The sequence below is a fragment of the Rattus norvegicus genome, chromosome 1, assembly GCF_036323735.1.
Source record: "Rattus norvegicus strain BN/NHsdMcwi chromosome 1, GRCr8, whole genome shotgun sequence".
In the NCBI taxonomy this organism is placed as follows: Eukaryota; Metazoa; Chordata; class Mammalia; order Rodentia; family Muridae; genus Rattus; species Rattus norvegicus.
In genome coordinates, this window is record NC_086019.1 from 204495914 (window position 1) to 204512569 (window position 16656).

General features: G+C 40.6%; 1 protein-coding gene and 1 pseudogene across 1 annotated transcript in view; one reads left to right on the forward strand and one right to left on the reverse strand.

The window, feature by feature from the left end:
- LOC120093064 (scavenger receptor cysteine-rich domain-containing protein SCART1-like) overlaps window positions 1-16656 on the forward strand; it is a 97156-nt gene that overhangs the window by 27166 nt on the left and 53334 nt on the right. The gene's annotated exons all lie outside the window — the stretch shown is intronic.
- On the reverse strand, window positions 2043-5235 carry Mrpl42-ps1 (mitochondrial ribosomal protein L42, pseudogene 1; annotated as a pseudogene).

Genomic DNA, 16656 nt, shown 5'->3' on the forward strand with positions numbered 1-16656 from the left:
TTCAGCTAGGGTCCCCCCCGCCTTTGAATCCTGAGGGTTTCTCACTTCCCAGGTCTCTGGTACATTCTGGAGGGTCTTCCCAACCTCCTTCCTCCCAAGGTTGCCTGTTTCCATTCTTTCTGCTGGCTCTCAGGGCTTCAGTCCTTCCTCCCCCGCCACCCAATACCAGATCATGTTCTCCTCTCCCCTAACCCCCATCCCTTTTCCATTTCCTGTCCCTCTTCCCTCTTCACATTAGGGTAGTTGTGTTTCCTTGGTGATGTCATGTTTGTGAGCTTTTGTGAGCTTGTGATAATATTTTGCATCTGGTGGGTTATTCATCTCTACCCTCTTTCTTGAAAGAGGTATTTTCAGAGTAAGCAAGATGTTGTCCTGGCAGAGTTTCCTGTTTTAGTTGGATAAGGTGTACTGGCTACAGCACTTTAACTCAGTGTTCATGTCCAATGTCGATGGGTGTGAAACGGCAGCCACTGTGTGACTCCCTCAGGTGGGTTTGGTTCTGGATGTGGTACATCTGCCTGAGGTATTAAATCTTCACACTTTCTGAAGCTCTTTGAGGACATGGACATTTCTCTGAGGTAGCTGGTTATGGCATAACACATCCAGTCATGGATAGAGACTGCTGTCAATGTCTGATGTTTCAGCTTTTAGGCTTCATTGATTGATTGTTTCTAAATGGGCACCTGATAGAGTCTAAGGACTGCCCCTGCGCTTTGCTGCAGTCTTGATGTGAAGCGGCCCCAGAAACTCCTGTGACTGAATACTGAGTACTCAAGTAGCAACACGGCTGTAGATTATTTAGGAGATGGAACCTGGCTGGATAAGGGATTACTAGGGGAAGGTGGATCTTGAGGTTTTAGAGCCCAGACCCACATCCTGTCTTCTATGTTAGGATACAATGAGATTACCTGCCTCACATTCCTGCCACCATACCTTCCCCTCTATGCTAGATTGTATCTCCTTGAACTTATACCCAAATATACCCTTTCTCCCTTTACCTTCCTCAGAGACTTGGTCACAGCAAGAGGGGAAATGATGAATAGTCACACAGTGCCTAACTGGCTCCCAGTGTTGAAGGTTGGGTGAGTGTACACGAATGTTTGCTTCTCAGGCTCTGTGAGAAAGGATTCTGAAAACAGGGCCTCAGCTGCTTCTTATCACATGCTTCCTTCCCAGGAACCTGTGGGCCAGGACACCTAGAGAGTCTGTTGTGTTTCATGGTGCCACAGGTGTCCTGTGGTTTGCTCCTTTCTCTCTCTCCCTTGAGTTAGTCTCTTGGGCAGGGCTTCTAAAGATAAATTTCCTAGTTGGGCTCTAGATTTATTTAATTTTGTAAAGCAAAGTTTGATTCTTTTTTTTTTTTTTACAACTTCTCCATATTTGGGTTAGATGTATTGCTAGATTTAAAAAAATCTAATAGAGTTTTAAATTTCATTTTTGACTGCTCAGTATTAGTATACAGTTGTTATCTAAATAATTTACATGTCTGAGCTTACATGTATCTTGCAACTTCATAAGGTAGTGTGTTACCTCTGTTGCTTTCTTTGTGCAAGCCTCTGGATTTTCTACATATGAGATAACTTCTTCAATGTTCTTGAGACTTTTGCCCAGTATCCTTAGGATGCTAGACTGTAATCTTGTTATTGTGATGTCTTTGCCTGGCTTTTCAAGCAGAATGATGCTGATGCATATATGGAGATAGAAAGCTATTTCTCATGCATTTTAAAAGTTTGAATACTGTTGATATTAATTTTTCTTTAATTGCTCAGCAGAATTCCTCCATGAATTATCTGCTTTTGCTTGTCTTTGTCAGGGAAGTTTAAAGTCAATTTCTCTACCAATGACTAGTCTTTTCACAGTTTGATTCCCTGTTGGGTCAGTTTTCATCATTTGTGGGGTTTTTATTTTTTATTTTTTTACATGAAAGGGTATTTTTATTACTTTCCTACATGCCATCTTAATGAATACACCATGTACATTTTCTCATCTGGGAAATAAGACACAAAGCAAAATGTCCTTGATGCACAGAGAATCAAGCATAGTCACCTGTCTCTGGGAGGATCCAGTTCCTTACGAAGTCTGTGATACTGTCTGTGTGCGTACCAGCGATGCTTTGTGCTGAAGAACACCTTGCTTAGTTGTTCTATCACAGGCCCTGCTTGAGATGCTTGTGATTTCCTTCTAACTTGACTTTCAGTATCTGCTCATGTGTTTCCTTGTTATTTTGCAGAAGGTCTGGTTGAGGGATAGGTTTGGTGTGATCATAGGGAATGTCCACAGAAGGGTGGTAGCACACTATTGTCCTGCTATCAGATGTCAAAGCGAGATCTGCCTTGCAATGTAGTCATCTGGAAGAGAAGAATATGTAGATTTGTGACAAGCACAAGATAAAGCTCCATTTTGGATTGGAAATAAATGCTTCCAGATGGTTCTGTTTTGATATCACCCATTTTACTGCTGCCACCACGATCCAGTGATTTGGAAAAATGATATTGTGAAGAGAAATTGCCTCTAAAACCTGTTGCTAGGCACACAGATTTTCATTCTGCATGCTCGCCATCTTGCTTCAATCTGTGTTTTTTTTTTTTAAATTGTGGTTTTCATTTACATAATCTCCTTTTTAGTGAAATGCTCTTCAAAATAGCTTCACAGTATTATTATTATTATTTTTAACAATACCATTCTCTGCTATTTAGTGGGCTTAAAGTTCAGTTAGACATTTGTTCATTACCCCAAGATAAGTGCCTCAGTTTCACCTTTTGGCTGCCTTGCAGGGCTGTTCATTTTGTGACTCACAGGCTTTACTGCTTGGTGGGACTACTGATGGCTTTTGTCTCTTGGCAGCTTGAAGAGCACTTTCTGATCATATGAGAGCCAGTCCTCAAGGAAGGGGCCTCTGGGTCAGATCCAGCTCAGTTCCTCTGTGTCTGAAGTGTGTAATGATTTTAGCAACGGAGTCTTATTTTCAATTTCTGGGAGGCAACCAATAGCTTATATTGTTTGGGGGAGTCACTTGGACTTTCCTGGCCAGGTTTCCCATGGGAGACACTGGGGATTTTGTTAGTCTGTGGCTCTCAAGGGAAGAATTGTCACACCAATATAGAAATATATATTATATGTATGTATACATATATATGTGTATTTATGTATGTGTATGCATGTATGCATATGTGTGTGTATTACCCACTTTTAATTTTGATAATGTGGGTTTTTTTTTAACTCTAGTCTTGCTAAAGCATCATGTAAATGCTTTTAATTTTAAAAACTTTGGTTGGTTTCACTAGTTCTATGATTTTCTGGGGTCTCTATATTATTTATTTCATCCACAATTCTTATAGTTTCTTGTTCTTAGAAGCTTTCGCTTTAGTTTGTTTTTATTTATTCTAGTTTTTTTGCATTTAGTAATGGTGTTTATTTATTAAATGATTTTATTTATTTATATTCCAAATGTTGCCTCCCTTCCTAGTCCTCTCTCCCAGAGTTATTCACCCCAACTCCCCTCTCCTTTGCCTCTGAGAGGGTGCTCCCCCACCCCCTCACACCTCCTCACCTCACACCCCCCAGTATCCCCCTTCCCTGAGGCATCAAGTTTCTATAGGTCTAGACGCATCCTCTCTCACTGAAGGCAGACAATACAGTCCTCTTTTACATATGTGCTAGGGGCCACAGATCAGCCCACATATGCTCCTTGGTTGGTGGATTAGTCTCTGTGAATTCTGATGAGGGGCCCAGGTTAGTTGATACTCTTGGTCTTCCTATAGGGTTGTTACCCCCTCAGTTCTTTCAATTCTTCCCCTAACTCTTCCATAGAGTCCCCGATCTCAGTCCAATGGTTGACTGTGAGTATCTGCATTTGTCTCAGTCAGGTGCTGGTACAGCATCTCAGAGGACAGCCATGCTAGGCTTCTGTCTGCAAGTGCAACATGGCATCAGTAATAGTGTCAGGGTTTGGTGCCTTCACATGGGATGGATCCCAAGTTGGGTCAGTCACTGGACTGCCTTTCCTTCAATCTCTGCTCCATTTTTGTCCCTGTATTTCCTTTAGACATGAACAATTCTGGATCAAAAATTTTGAAGATGGGTGGATGGTCCCATCTCTCCACTAGGGGCCTTGTCTATTTACTGGAGGTTGTCTCTTCAGGTTGTATCTTTCCACTATTGGGCATTTCAGTTAAGGTCACTGTCATTGAGTCCTGGGAGCCTCTCACATCCCAGGTCTCTGGGACTTTTCTAGAGGTTACCCCCCTACCCCTGCAAAACTCTCCCCCCAACTATATATTTCCATTCATTCTCCTGGTCCTCTGTGCTTCTCTCCTGTCTTCCCCTATACCTGATCCCACCCCTTTTCCTCGCCTTCCCTCTCCTATCCAGGTTCCTCCCTCCCTCTGGCTCTCTAGTATAAAGTTTAGCTGCTAATTTGAAAACATTCTTGTGTTTTTCTTTTCATTTCTGTTTATTTATTCACTTTGCATCCTGATTTTTGCCCCGCCTCCTCTCAATTACCAGTCATACAGTCTCTACTCCATCCCCCTCCCTTTTCCTCTGAGAGGGTGGTGATTCACTCTGGGTATCCCCCAACCCTGGCACAACAAATCTCTGCAGGGCTAGGGTCATCCTCTCTCACTGAGGCCAGACAAGGCAGCCCAGTTAGGCGAATGGGATCCACAGGCAGGCAACAGCTTTAGGGACAGCCTCTGCTCCAGTTGTTGAGGGACCCACATGAAGACTGAGCCGCACGTCAGTTACATATGTATGGGAGTCCTAGATCCAGCCTGTGTTTGCTCTTTGGTTGGTGGTTCAGTCTCTGGTAGCCCCCAAAGATCCATGTTAGTTGATTCTATTGGTCTACCCCATTTGGGGCCCTCAATCCTTCCCTCTTCCACAAAACTCCCCCAGCTCTATCCAATGTTTGCCTGTGGGCCTCTGAATCTGTTTCATTTAGCTTTTGTGTGGAGACTCTCAGAGAACATTTTTGCAAGGCTCCTGTTTGCAAACATAACAGAGTATCAATAATAGAGTCAGGGATTGGTGTTTGCCCATGAGTTGGGTCTCATGTTGGGCCAGTTATTGGCTGGTCATTCTCTCAGTCTGTGCTCTATCCACCATCCTTGTAGACAGGACAAATTTTTAGTCCAAAGTTTTGTGGGTGGGTTGTTGTCTTTATCCTTCTCCTGGGGTGGCCACTTCAGGTTCCATATCCACATTGCTGGAATTCTCAGCAAAAGTCACCCCCATCGACTCCTGGGAGCCTCTCCCTTCCAGGTCTCTGGCACATCCTAGAGATACTTACGGCCTCCCACCCCAGCCAGCCTCTGATTTCAGTTCATTATCCTGGCCCTCTGGCCCTTTCTCTTGTCTTTCCCTATACTAAATCCTGAATATGGGTGTTTATAGTGAAAAATACCCTTCTACATACTGCATATTTCTTATTTTGTGTTTAGTATGTTGTATTTTTATTTTCCTATGTGTTTTCATTTTCTTTTTGATTTGTTCATTCCTTAAAAATTTATTTTAAAGTCACATGTCTGCATGTGTACATGTGTGCATGTGTGCGTGTGTGTGTGTGTGTGTGTGTGTGTGTGTAGGTCAGAAGAAGGTCCTAGATCTCCTGGAAGTAGAATTGCACGTGGTTATGAGCTGTCTGATGTGGGTGTTGGGGACTGAACTCAGGTCTCTGCCAGAACAGTAAGTGCTTTTAGCCACTGAGCTATTTCTTTAGTCCTATGATTTGATGCTTTTGTCTCATTAATTGTCTAAGTTATTTGAAAATGTATATACTTTGTCTCATGTATTGTTCTGCTATCAATTCCTTTCTTCATTGTGCTTAACAGAGGTAATATTCATTTAAACCAGATTTTACTTTTATTCGCATGTGTTATGTGATCCATGCTGTGTGCCAGTCAGTCTCATATGGTTGCGAGGGTTGCTCCTGTTCTTTACCTCCTGACCATGTTGCCCACAGTTGTTCTGTCCACTGTGCTAGTAGCTTTCTACATCTTAAGTCACTATTGCAGAACTGTATCTACCTCTTATTTTCCCTCAACAAAATCCTTCCCAAATATTTCCCAAAGTTCTGCTGTTTAGGTGCTGAGCGCTGTTATTCATTATTGGTGAACTGGCACCTCAATCAGTTTATAATGGTCCTTTTGGTCTCATGCCACAGTGTTTTTCGTACAGTCTTTCTGGTCTGGTGCCACTCAATACTCAACATGTACTCTGTCCATTCACTGTGAAACCATTTGTGTGTGAATATAAAGCGAATCTGTTGTAGATAATATATAATATTTTTGTCACATTCTGGGATTCTTTTCCTTTGATAATAGATTTAATTCATTTTCATCCAAAGTAACTGCTCACTAGGCATGGATATGTCTGCCATTTTGTTGTCTATTTCTGTGTGTCAAGTTTTAAACATTTTTTACTTCTTCCATGATTGAATTTTGTGTCTATTGATTTTTGCATGCTACATAGTTTCAGAAATTTACTTTTCATCATATTTCATTTTTTATTATTTAGTTATTTCTTGATGATCAACATTATATATATTTTTTGGTATACAATGTAGTTTTTAAAATACATATGTATGTGGTATTGTGTACAAATTTGGTAACCATGTGTATCTAATCAGAAACATATCATTTTCTTTTGGTGAATGACTTCTTTAGAAATATATGATATATTATATATAGTCTCATTGTCTAGAATAGCAGAACTTATTTTTTCTCATTACGTACAGCATAGTGCCCTTAGATCAAATTTACTACAACTGTTCTTCTCTCATGCCCTTTCCAACCTTTGGAATACACAATGCTAACATAAAGTTCTATGAGAAAATTTCTCATACTCTATTTATGGATTATACCACCACTGTTTGTCTTTCTTTGCATGTTTTTTCACTTAACGTAATGATCATCAGTTCTTAACATGCTGTTGAAAATGGCAGAATTTCATGGTCTCATGCAGAGTAGTGTGTGTATACACTTTTAAATCTATTTATAGATGATAGATAATTAGGTTGGTTAACTATCTTGGATCTTACTAATAACATTGTTTATTACAATGTTATTGGTAATATTGTAGATTCAATACATTTCAAAATTGTTTTTCCTAGAGTTGCTTTGCTACAACAATTTATGCCTTTAATTTACAATGATATACTCTGATTTAACATCAACTTGACTTCCATAATTTTATGTTTCTTATATATCATATATGTCTTGTTCCTATATTAATTGTTTTCCATTTTAAGCCATTTTCATAAATTATAACTTCATACTTAGTATATTTAAAATAGAGTTTATGTATTAATGTTTTATATCATATAGGAGAAAAAAGTTGTATTTCAAAATCACAGAAATAGTAGCACCTATTCTTTCTTATGTATATATATGCTAGTGTTCCTTTTTTCTTTACATAACTTCAGCATGCCCCCCAGGACCCTTTACTTGGAAGAGGAGTATTGCTGGACATGAAAAATAAAATTATTGTTTGACTTTTCCAGTTCTTTGGACTTATTTCTCTACTTCTGGTTTTTGCCTTCCTGATTTTGATGAGACTTTGGCTGTTGCCTTACTGTGAATCTGGAATACATGAACAGCAACTTCTCTGCTGCTATGTCAGGACTTTCTGCTTTTCAATAGTTTAATTAAAATATATTGCCTTTGTGTTTTTAAAATTTCTTTTCTTTCCAATTTTATTGGATATTTTATTTATTTACATTTCAAATGTTATCCCCTTTCCTGGTTTCCCCTCTGGAAACCCCTTATCCCATCCTCCCTTCCCCTGCTTCTGTGAGCACCCACCCACTCCCACCTCCCAACCCTGGCATTCCCCTACACTGGGGCATTAAGCCTTCATAATACCAAGGGCTTCTCCTCCTACTGATGTCCCACAAGGCCATCCTCTGCTACATATGAGGCTGGAGCCAGGGGTCCCTCCATGTGTACCCTTTGTTTGGTGGTTTAGTCCCTGGGAGCTCTGGGGGTGTCTGTTGGTTGATATTGTTGTTCTTCCTATGGGGTTGCAAACCCCTTCAGCTCCTTCAGTCCTTTCTCTAACTCATTCATTGAGGACTCTGTGCTCAGTCCAGTGATTGGCTGTGAGCATCTACCTCTGTATTTGTAGGCACTAACAGAGGCTATCTGGAGACAGTTATGTCAGGCTTCTGTCAGCAAGCACCTCTTGGCACCAGCAATAGTGACTGGGTATGGTGGCTGCATATGGGATGGATCCCCAGGTGGGGCAGTCTCTGGATGAACTTTCCTTCAGTCTCTGTTCCACTCTTTGTGTATTTCCTCCCTTGAATATTTTGTTCGCCCCCTCTAAGAAGGACTAAAGAATTCACAATTTGGTTTTCCTTCTTCTTGAGTTTCATGTAGTCTGTGAATTGTATCTTGGGTATTCTGAGCTTTTGAACTAATATTCACTTATCACGGAGTATATACCATATGTGTTCTTTTGTGATTGGGTTACCTGACTCAGGATGATATTTTCTACTTCCATTGATTTGTCTAAGAATTTCATGAACTCATTGTGTTTAATAGCTGAGTAGTACTCCATTGTGTACAGAATGTACCACCTTTTCTGTATCCATCCATCTGCAGAAGGATATCTGGGTTCTTTCCAGCTTCTGGATATTATAAATAAGGCAACTATGAACATAGTGGAACATATGTCCTTGTTATATGCTGGAGCATCTTTTGGATATATGCCCAGAAGTGGTATACTTGGGTCCTCAGGTAGTACTATGTCAAATTTTCCGAGGGATTACAAAACTGATTTCCAGAGTGGTTGTACCAGCTTGCAATCCCACCAACAATGGAGGAGTGTTCCTCTTTCTCCACATTCTCAACAGCATCTGTTGTCACCTGAGTTTTTTATCTTAGCCATTCTGACTGGTGTGAGGTGTAATTTCGTGGTTGTTTTGATTTGCATTTCCCTGATGACTAATGATGTTGAACATTTCTTTAGGTGCTTCTTGGCCATTAGATATTCCTCAGTTGAGAATTCTTTGTTTAGCTCTCTATCCCATTTTTAAAATAGGGTTATTTGATTCTCTGGAGTCTAACTCCTTGAGTTCTTTGTATATATTAGATATTTGCCCTCTATCGAATGTAGGGCTAGTAAAGATCTTTCTTCAACCTGTTGGCTACTGTTTTGGCCTATTGACAGTGTCCTTTGCCTTACAGAAGCTTGGGAATTTATGAGGTTCCATTTGTTGACTATTGATTTTAGAGCATAAGCCATTGGTGATCTGTTCAGGAAATTTTCCCTGGTGCCCATGTGTTCTAGGCACATGAGTTGGAATTTTGATAGAGATTTCATTGACTCGGCACATTGCGCTTGGCAAGATGTCCATTTTTGCTGTATTAATCCTGCCAATCCATGAGCATGGGAGATCTTTTCAGTTTTTGAGATCTTTTTCAATTCCTTTCTTCAGAGACGTGAAGTTCTTGCCATATAGATCTTTCACTTGCTTGGTTAGAGTCACATCGAGGTATTTTTTTTTTTTTTATTATTTGTGACTATTGTGGAGGGTGTTGTTTCTTGCTCATCCTTTTTAATCCTTTGAGTAGAGGAAAGCTACTGATTTCTTTGAGTTAATTTTATATCCAGCCTCTTAGTTGAAGTTGTATTATCAGGTTTATGAATTCTCCAGTGGAATTTTTCACTTACATATATCTTCTGCAAATAGTGAAATTTTGATTTCTTTCTTTCCAATTGCATCCCTTTGACCTCTTTTTGTTATCTGTTTAGGACTTTGAGTACTATATTGAATAGGTAGGGAGAGAGTGGGCAGCCTTGTCTAGTCCATGATTTTAGTGGGATTGCTTCAAGTTTCTCTCCATTTACTTTGATATTGGCTACTGGTTTGCTGTATATTGCTTTTACTATGCTTAGATATAGGCCTTGAATTTCTGATTTTTCCAAGTCTTTTGCCATAAAGGATGTTGAATTTTGTCAAATATTTTCTCAGAATCTAATGAGATGCTCATGCGGTTTTTTTCTTTCTGTTTATATTATAGATTATGTTGATGGATTTCCATATATTGAACCATGTCTGCATCCCTGGGATCAAGCCTACTTGATGATGGTGGATGATTGCTTTGATGCATTCTTGGATTTGGTTTGCAGGAATTTATTGAGTATTTTTGTGTCAATATTCATAAGGAAAATTGGTCTGAAGTTCTTTTTCTTTGTTGAAACTTTGTGTGGTTTTGGTAAAGGTATAATTGTGGCTTCATAGAAGGAATTGGGGAGTGTTCCTTTCTATTTTGTGGAATAGTTTGAAGAGTGTTGGTATTAGGTCTTCTTTGAAGGTCTGATAGAATTCTGCACTAAATCCATCTGGTCCTGAGCTTTTTCTGGATGGGAGACTTTTAATGACTGCTTCTATTTCTTTGGGGGTTATGGGACTGTTTATATGGTTTTTCTGATCCTGATTTAACTTTGGTAGCTGTTATCTGTCTAGAAAATTGTCCATTTCATCCAGATTTTCAAATTTTGTTGTGTATAGACTTTTATAGTATGATCTGATGATTTTTTGAATTTTGTCACTTTCTCTTATGTCTCCCTTTTCATTTCTGGTTTTGTTAATTTGGGTACTCTCTCTATGCCCTCTATTTGGTCTGGCTAAGAGTTTATCTACCTTGTTGATTTTCGTACAGTACTAGCTCCTGGTTTTGTTGATTCTTTGTATAGTTCTTTTTGTTTTACTTGGTTAATTTCAGCCCTGAGTTTATTTATTTCCTGCAATGTGCTCAGTGTATTTGCTTCTTTTTGTTCTAGAACTTTTAGGTGTGCTGTCAAGTTGCTAGTGTATGCTTTCTCCAGTTTCTTCTTGGAAGTATTAAGAACTATGAGTTTTCTCTTAGCACTGCTTTCATTATGTCCCGTAAGTTTGGGTATGTTATGCCTTCATTTTCATTAAATTCTAAGAAGTCTTTAATTTCTTCCTTTATTTCTTCCTTGACCAACTTATCATTGAGTAGAGCATTGTTCAGCTTTCATGTGTATGTGGGCTTTCTGTGATTTTTGTTGTTATTGAAGATCAGCCTTAGTCCATGCTGGTCTGATGCATGGAATTAATTCACTATTTTTGTATCTATTGAGGCCTGTTTTGTGACTGACTTTATGGTCAGTTTCGGGGAAGGTACTATGAGGTGCTGAGAAGATATATTCTTTTGTTTTAGGATGAAAAGTTCTATAGATGTCTTAAATCCATTCGGTTCATACCTTCTGTTAGTTTCACTGTGTCTATGTTTAGTTTCTGTTTCCATGATCTGTCCATTGATGAGAGTGGGGTGTTGAAATCTCCTACAATTATTGTATGAGGTGCAATGTGTGATTTTTAGTAAGGTTTCTTTTATGCATGTAGGTGCCCTTGCATTTGGAGCATAGATTTTCAGAATTGAGAGTTCATCTTGGTAGATTTTTTCTTTTGATGACTATAAAGTGTCCTTCCTTATCTTTTTTGATAAGTTTTGGTTGAAAGTCAATTTTATTGGATATTACAATGGCTTGTTTCTTGGGACCATTTCCTTGGAAAATTGTTTTCCAGCCTTTTACTCTGAGGTAGTGTCTGTTGTCACTGAGGTGCATTTCCTGTATGCAGTAAAATGCTGGGTCCTTTTTACATATCTAGTCTGTTAGTCTAAGTCTTTTTATTGGACAATTGAGTCCATTGATGTCTTCTTAATATTTCTTATATTAAGGAAAGTGATTTTTGCTTTCCGTTATTTTTGTTGTTAGAGGTGGAATCATGTTCACAATCTTGTTAGCTCCTGATTCCTTAAATGCTATCATTGTCAATGCTTTTTAGAATCTTTTGATTCTACCATGTCCCTTGTTCTAGGCCTTGCTTTTCTTTCTGATGTGGAATGTTTGTTCTCATTTGTGAGCAAGGGTTTTAGGTTTCCCACACATCCTTCTTTTCACAGTCCTTTTGTGAGTCTTAGCTAATTCCTAATGAGGGATAGTGTTGATCTTGTCTCTTCCAGGCCTGGCTTTTTCCTAGCTCAGTGACCTTTTGATACATTTGAAGCTTTGGCATTTATTCCTGCCTTCTCTTTTTCCTAGCACACACTGGAAGATTACTGGTGACCAATGGGATCAAACATCTTCAGATCAATTGTGACTATATTTACTCAGGATCACATCCTCCATGTCCAGAGTAGTTTGGGACCAAATTCTCATGAGACCAACCCATGTCCATACCTTGTCTTTATGTCTGCATAATCTTCTTACTGATGACCACTGTATGTGATCTTCTTTATTGAATGAAAGCTTTATGAAGAATATATTTGCCTTCCTCCCCAGCAAATCATATCCTGTCTGGGAAGTATGTTTCCTGGTGTCTTCTCCCTGTGCCTTATGGGTTAGGTTGCATACTTTTGTTAGTAACTGTTGTCTCAGAAGTCTGGACCCACATGAAGTTCTGACAAAGTTTGTAATCTACTGGTAAACATTGTATTCAGCTGTAACCGTAATCCTCATAGTGTCACAGTAGAGAACAGAACCTCTTAGTGCTCTGTGTGAATAGACTGCCTGATTCTTCCAAGTATATTGGTCCCAATTTTCCTGGACTTTTAGGCACTGTTAAATGTGATGTTAGGGCAATGGCAGTATAGTGTGGGAGTTGGTGACCAGGATATGGCAGCTCAACCAAAGTCTGAGGTTTCACTGAAGATTCCCAGTTCAAAGTGGATCCGCCTTTACTATCTGTCTTCACTATGGCTGGGTCCCCTCTCCTTCCTCAGGTTGGATGTCAGACTTCACTTCTCTGACTTGTCTCCCTGGCCATACTTCCTATTCTTTCACACCTAGAAGCCCTATAATCTCCCTGAGCACTTTTTTTGGGCATGGCTACAGCTTCTTTCCAGCTGAAAAGCTCACACACCTCTCTACTTTGTTAGCTGTATCGGTAGGAATTTCTGTGAACCTCTGGTGGGGTGAACTGGCAGTTACCATATGAGAAGATCCTAGAAAAGAAGGAAAAGGTGAAATGATAAAAATTTTAAGTTTGTTTATTAATGACTAACAAATTTTGGAAAGACCCTGATCCTTAGGGAAATCTTCTATTCGAGGTAAAGAACAATAATTGCTGTCATGTTTTACTCTGATTTCACGAGGCACAGCCATTGAAGTCTCGCTGCATGGCTTCTTGCCCTCCTTCCACCTGGGGTTGCACTGGGTACCAGCTGCAGGAAGCGCCACACCACGGATGCTTTCTGGGCTCTGGCACAGTGAGCAAAAGCCTTTTTGATTTACAAATGACAGCTCAGATATAGGGGAGGCTCCCAGAATGCTTACAGGCACTGCCCCTAGAACAGCAACACTCTAAACTAGAGCCCGCCTTTTGCTTGGAGTCAGAACAAGTTCCTGAACGGAGACTATCGGTTTGGAGAGCTGATGCTGCAGTGAGATCCAGAATGACACTATTCTCTCTGTCTCTGTGGTTTCTACTGTTGGCTTGTTGGACCCTCCCTACTGGTGAGTGTATACTGCTGTTTACAGATTCTGTATACAAGGGATGCAGGTGTGCAAAATATTGCCATCCAAGGTCAGTGACAGAATAGCACTGCTGACGTCTGATGCCTCATTTCTTTGTGTTCATTTCTGCTAAGTAAGGTTCCTCTAAAATAACCATTTTGATTCTGTGACAATTCAGAATATTCATAGTGAGAGGATATGAGAAAAAGGAGTAACCATGATGGATAGCAAAGATGAGCTTTCTCACTAAGAAGCATTTTGAATGAAATTCTCAGTATCTTCTTCATCTAATTCATGTCTCATCTTAAAAGGATTGGTTGGGGAGGATTCCCTGCATCTCATAGATGGTGCAAACCAATGTGATGGACGTCTGCAAATAGAACACAGTGGGCAGCAAGGCCTTGTGTGTGGTGACCACTGGGCCATGCAGGAAGCATCAGTGACCTGCAGACATCTTGGCTGTAGCCATGCACGTTCAACCTTCCAGTATATTTTGAGGCCTGAAGAAATGAGTTCACCTTGGCTGTTTGGTACCAACTGCAGTGGCGAGGAACCCACCCTCTGGGTGTGTTCCCTCGGGAGCTGGGGGCCCCTCAATGACTGCAAGTGCCAGTGTGTGGTGTCAATTGTTTGCTCAGGTGAGTCAGATGAGGGCTGCTTAAATCCCAGACTTCCCATTCCTTGGGAGTAGAGGCATTGAGACAAGTATCTAGAGAAGGAGGGGGTATCATTGGGTGTGAGCACCTTGCCCCCAAAGAGTCCCAAGGAGAGACCATGGGGGATGCTTACCTTCTCTGTTCTTAAGAAAATCAGTTCTCACTCTCCTTATTCTTCTATCCAATAACTTTTCCTATATATATTTTAAAGTCAGCCATCAGGTCTGTTTATCACTGCTTTACTAAGATCACCTCAGGGAGCACTGTCATTGTGTACTAGGCCTAACTCAAGTCAGGAAGACTTGACTCATTAGTTTTTGAAGAAAGGGCCCCATCCCAAGTGATCCCATGAGTTGCTGTCTTTGCTGTGCACACCTAGTCCATGAAAGCATTCTGGAAGGATAAGCTTCGTTTACCTGTTATTTCAGGGTAGTACTAAAGGCTGGCAATTCTGCCAGGGATCTTGTGAAATTACATCAGATTAAAAAGTCACTCTGTAGACCCTGATCATGTGTCCTTGGAAGAAGCTTTTAGGAATTGGTTTTTTCCCTGTGCCACCAGGTGCTAATTTTCAACAAGTCATGCTGGCCAGAGGTGCCAGTCCATGTGCTGGATCTCCTGAGTTGTTAAGTGGGTCTTCCCTACTCCTGAAGTGTGACCTACAGAAGGAAGAGGCAAGTGTCTTGTGCAGACAGTTGAAGTGTGGCACCGCTCTACAGTGGTCCAAAACTCACCGTGGAAGTCGAGAACAGAAATTTGTGTCTTGCCAAGGAACAGAGGCTGAGATTTTCTTCTGCAAGATCAATGTGAACTTTATAGAGCAGTGTGATCTTCTATCCTACACCGAGGTGGTGTGCACAGGTAGGAATGTCTGATGATGAGTATGTTAGTGTGGATATTGGGTATCTGATTATGAAGGAGATCAGGCCTCTGCCCCACAGTCAATAGAATCTTTTCTGTTTATCATGGTTGATGCCATGCTACTGGTGTACTGGCTACACATTGATACTGGGAGGCATTGAAATATCCCTGGCAGTCAAATCTGCAGATGGTTCTGTTCTGCACAGGGTTTCTTTCCACTCTGGACCTTGGAGTTGAGGGGATGTTAGATCACTTTTCATCTACTCTGTCTACTGAAACATAGGTGTCTATTTTTTCCTTGAAGTAAAGAGAGAACATTTGTGGTCAGAATCTGCATGGAGTCCACCCATGATTTGAAAGACAGCAAGAGGAGGGATCCTTGGTACTTTTTCTGTTTTGGTCTCTCTGCTAGGCCTGGCCAGATTGTCCTGTGTCTTACATCATTCCTCTCTGGGAACTGGATACTAGCCAGCAGTTTACTTCACCTCAGGAGCCTGCACAGAGCCTGCCTGACCTCAGTTCCTGCTGTTCAGTGTCTGTCCCAAGAATACATGGAGTCCAATTAACAGGATGTGAGCACCCCATCTAACATGCTGAACTAATCTGCTCCTGGCTTGCCTGTTCTCCTGGGAGCTGGGCTTTGGGGTGGCCACACTCACATTCAGAAGTCCCTACTTTGGCCTGAATAGAATGGCCTTCCACTGTTTTGTTACTGACTTGCTGTTGTCCCACTCTCCGAGGGGGTGTGGAACTATTGTGGCCATGACCAGAATATTGTACTCACCTCCTCCAAGGCCTGAGTCAGCTTAAAATCTGGTGGGCTAGGGTATTGTGTTGGTTAAAGTCCAGGGTCCGGCTGATGAACTTTGATCATTGTGGACAGCTGAACAGTCAGCCAGGGAGAACATTTTCTGCTCTGAAGGATTTCTTTTGACCTCCCAACCTCCTTCTTCTCTAGCCTTTCATGTTTGTTCACTTTTGGACACATTTGGAAAATTGCTCATCTCTGTCACAGATTTCAGAATAGGGGTTAATTTTTTTGGATATTATTGATGTCTTGGAATAGTCTGTATGACAGACCTTGTTACCACATGCCCCACAGCCTCACCAAGTACACTGTTTCTCCTTGTCATGAGGTCCTTTTGAATACATAGCTCAACGTTATATGGTTGTGGGTCTTTGGGAACCCTCATCTCTATTAGAATGCTAGGATTTACCTTCTAACTTTCCAAGCACCTGCTCAGGTTTTGATAGGTGGCATATGCAGACCTTTAAGATCATGTCCTCAGTCCTTGATATGAGATCGGTACTCCTTTATGTAAGTTTTGGGTAGTTTCCTTCTAAGAAATGTATTCTATGAAATAATTAACATATATTGAACATTTGTATTTAAGGAATACAGTCTAACACGGCAACTCAGGATCTAATGTACACTGGTCTAGTCAGGTTAACTGGCATATCTGTCACCTCAGACACAACTTTTTGTTCTGAACATTTAGCACCTTATCCACTAGGTATTTTGAAGTCTTCACTAGTTGTGGAAACTATGGTTGTCCTACTACTTTAGTGAATTTTATGTCTTTTCTCTGTCCAGCGGTTCCATGATGTCTCTTTATTTCTTTATTAAATTGAGTATTTCTTATTACAT